Here is a 5,000-nt window from a genome sequence, read left to right as displayed (position 1 = left end):
AACAGTCCTCGATGATTACACCAAGCCTGGAAAATGTAAACAGAATAAATAGATGATATTTACGCAAATGACCTAGCAATGACCTTAGCACATCATCGGTCAGCGGCGTCGCATGTAAACACACAGTATTAACACCCTTACGTGCTCATAGGTCATCATCCTTCTGCCCTCGACCTCCCCCCTCCCCCACCCCCATTACCACGCCCCACCCACCCGCTTGTCCTAGAAAGAATATAGAAGTGGTTCTTTTATCTTGATTTCTAGATGCGCAGGCAAGCTTGCGGTTAAAGATTCTCCCTCCTCCTTACCCCGAAGGCAGAGAGTAGGTGCGGGCGGGCGGGTCTGGTTCATTGTCATGCACGTCATATGCGAGCTGAGATTTCGGCCGTTCAGGGGGTGACCACCTTGCAAGCAAAGTCAGGACACAAGACCATTATTATCTATTATTATTTAGCTCTTACCTATATGGAGTGTTGGTTATCATCATACACGTTAAAAAAAATAAAAGAGAGCGTGCCTAGTTCTCATTAGTTGGTAAGATAAGAGCAAAGATATCGTTGCCATTAACCCTCCTGCACGAGGGAGCTCGAGATGGCAAAACCGCGAGAGGACATTGCTGTGATTTGAGCAACCGACGACGACGCCCAGACGCCAAGGTATATTGCTTGCTGATGCTCTTCTTTTGTCCTGATTTTTCTCTCTTATCCCAGATATATCCTCCATCCTCTAGCCATGGATAACCATGAACAGGGCCTCCCTAACTCAAGTACTAACTAGGACGTTGGACTAAAGTGGCCCGAATGCCCCTTTCTCCCTCCAAGACCTAGAAAGCGTCGGGGGAAGGTGTGTGTGTTACCCTCATGGGGGCTTGCTGCACCTGCCTCTGTTTTTACATAACATCAATAAAGGTTAAGATGAAGGGTATTTTGGTGGCACATGCGGGTACCTGGGTATTTAAGGCTGGGAGAGGTGGAGGGAAGGCAGAGTAATAACCTTTCGGAAGAGAGAGAAAGAGAGAGAGAAAAAGTGAGAGAGAGAGAGAGAGAGAGAGAGAGAGAGAGAGAGAGAAAGAGAGAGAGAGAGAGAGAGAGAGAGAGAGAGAGAGAGAGAGAATGATGATAATGTCAATAATAATGCTAATCATAATAGTTATGATAATAATAATAACAACAAAGATATTAATGATAATCTTTGTAATTATAATGATGATAATAATAATATGACAATGATTAGGATAAAAATATTGATACTGATAATGAATATGATAAAAAGTATTGATAATGATAACGAATATGATAAAAAATATTGATAATGATAACGATCATAATGGTAATAATGATAATGATGATAACAATGATGATGCAACAATAAAATCATAATCTTGATGGTACTGATGAGAACAACAGCAAAATAATGATAACAATAATGATAATAACAATATTAACAATATTGATAACAGTGATGATAATGTTAATATCATTGATAGTAACGATACTACTAATGATAATGACAACAATAATAATGGTACTAATAACGATAATTATAGATATTACAATAATTATAGCAACGTGTGACTCCAGGCCAAAGTTGCAATATTTCATGGAATAAAAAATGCATGGTCATTAGACCTTTGGAAGGGAAAGAGCCAGAGATTGCAAATTGCAATTTCGGCTTTTCCGGATGCCAAGGAGGAATGCAAGGGAAAGTTCTGTTGCAGAGGAGGCGGCTGTTTTTCCCCCGTGGAAGAAGGTTCCTTGCCAGGATCGCCTGATAACATCAAGGAAATCCAACCCGAGTTTTTTTTCCCGTTATTAATGGGTCTGGGATTGAGGGGGGATTTGAGGAGGGTTTAGGAGGGGAGTAGGGGAGGGAAACTTTCATTTCCTTACGGGTCTTATATGTATATGTATATATATATATATATATATATATATATATATATATATATATAATGTTTTTTTTTCTTTTCCTTTTTTCTTTCCTTTTTTCTTTTTTTTCAACTGTCAATGATGCATACATACATACATACATACATATATATATATATATATATATATATATATATATATATATATATATATATATATATATATATATATATATATACATTTTTTTTTTTTTTGTAAGAAGAGAAATATGCTTATTTTAATATTAGCATCATCATTGTTATTATCATTATATTTTTTGTTATTATCATCTTTATGAATATTGTTAATACTATTAGTATTAACATTATTATCATTAGTGCTATTGCTATCCTTGTTATTACCATACGTATCATTATCATTGGTGTGGTTGGCGTTATTACTATCATTATCATTATCGTAACCATTATTACCTTTTATCATTAATGTTTATGTTATTATTATCGTTATTATCATTGATGGCCTTATTGTAGATATCATTACTATTATCATGTTTATCATTATCATCTTCAGCATTGTCATTGTGATCGTTTTCATTATCACTATGATTATTATCATTATAATTAATGATGTTATCCTTATCATTATTATCATTTTCATCATTATTATTATTTCTAAATTATCATTATCATTATTACTATTATCTTTATTATTGTTGTTATCATTATCATCATTATCATCATTATTATCATCATTATTGTTATAAATATTATCATTACTATTATTATCCTTATTATTATTATCAAATTAGCATTAACATCATCATCACTATCATTGATATCAATGTTATTGTCATTATTATTATAAATTTTGTTATTATCATTATCAATATTATCATCAGCATTGCCATGATCATTTTTATTACCACTATTATCATTATCATTATTCTCACTGTGCTGTCAGGATAGCACAGTGGTAGCGCGCCGGAATCACATCCCCGCGGTCGGCAGGTCGAACCCCGTGAGCTTCCACTATCTCCTGGCGGTTCCTGCTGAGGTTGGATAAGGAAAAAGTTCAGATCGAGTCAGCAATCTGACACAGGCGGGCTCGCCACAGTGCATGTAGGCCCGGCGAAGCATCTGCTCTGTAAATCTGGCTTATCCTTGTCTTCATTATCCCTACCATTATTATCATTATTATTAAATATTATTATTATCAGTATTGACATTATCATTGTCATTATTAGTGATATTTGTATTAATGATGGAGAAAGTTGTAATATCATTATCATATTACCATCATTAACATTTTTATCACTTTTGTTTAATTTTCATTTTTATCATTATTATCATTATTATCATCATTATTGTTATCTTTGTCATTGTTGTAATTATTATTGTTCTGTTACTATATTTATTATTATCCTCATTATCATTGCTATTACAATCATCATTACTACTATTACTATAATGATTATCAATATCATTATTATTTTCGTTATCATAATGATTATCATTTTCATTATCATTATTACCATTAGTATCAATATTATGAACGAGGGTAATAATAATTATGATAATGATAATGATGGTGATCATAATGCTAATGATAATAATGATAATTCCAGTAAAGAAAATAAAGAAAATAATGATTATGATTACTAATAAAAATAGCTACAGTAAAGAACATGACTATTAATGCTAGAAAAAAAATGATGACACAAACAATAAAAATGAGAATTTTTATGATGATAACAATAATCAAAAGAATCATAGTAATGTTGATAATAATGATCATTAGAATGATCATGTTGATGATGATATCAATGATAATAAATATACCAATATACTTCCACTTCAGCTACTATTACTGCTACTACGACTAGTAATAGTAATCATATTAATGGTTATGATAACAGTAGTAATAGTAACACTAACTGTGATAATAATGACAAAGAAAATTATCATAGTAATGATGATGACTATAGCAATAATGATGATATTAATAATGATGATACTACTACTAATGATAATGATAATGATATCAATGATAACGATAATAAGGACAATAGTGATTATAACAAAAAATAACAATAACAATGATACAAATGGAGATTAGGATAATAATCATGATAGTGATAATATCAATAATAATGATAATGATAATAATGTTGATAATGATAACAGCAAAAGTCATGATAATGGCAACAATAACAATAAAGATACTGTTGATAATGATAGTGATAATGACCATGATAATACTAATAATAAATATAAAGAGAGTGATAATGGTAATGATACTAATAACAGCGAAAAGAACGATGATAACAGTAATGATGATGATAACGGTATTTGAATATAACGATAGTAATAAAGATGAGGACAACGAATGACAAGAGTTTAGATTGATAACAGAAATGAAGAAAATAGAAATGATAACAACAATAATCTTAACAAGAAATATGAATGTTAATAGTGATAATGATAATAATAATAATAATAATAATAATAATGATAATGATTATGATAATAATAATAATAATAATAATAATAATAATAATAATAATAATGATAACGATAATGGTAATAATAACAGTATTGATGATAACAGTAATAACAATAATAACAATAATGATGGTTATGAATCTCTTTCCACTAATCAATTTCATTTTCTTCCTATCATTATCTTAATAATAACCATTATCATTATCGTTGCCCGTTACCATTGCCATATCACCATGAACGTCAGAATCACTTGTATTATTCTGATTTTAATCATCAGCATAACCACAATCAATAATAACATTGTAAGCAGGAGGAGAAGCATTTGAAAGTGGAATGAAAAAAAAAAAAAGAAATGAAAATCAAGTGACGCAGGAATGTGATTTTTGACAACCAGCTTAAAAGAAAGAAAGAAAGAAAGAAAGAAGAAGAAGAAGAAAAAAAAAGAAAAAAAAAAAGAAGAAGAAGAAGAAAAAGAAGAAGAAAAAATACAAATCATCAGAAAAAAATAAAACAATTTATAACACCCCTCTCCCAAGAAAAATAAATAAATAAATAAATAAATAAATAAATACAAATCTTCAGAAAAAAAAAGAACAATTCTTAACCCCAAACCCAGACTTTCCCTTCAAAC

Source organism: Penaeus japonicus, unplaced genomic scaffold (assembly GCF_977035675.1).
Source record: "Penaeus japonicus unplaced genomic scaffold, GWHDUDI00000001_assembly GWHDUDI00000023, whole genome shotgun sequence".
Lineage (NCBI taxonomy): Eukaryota > Metazoa > Arthropoda > Malacostraca > Decapoda > Penaeidae > Penaeus > Penaeus japonicus.
The sequence above is the reverse complement of the archived record's forward strand: the minus strand, read 5'-3'. Positions refer to the sequence as shown.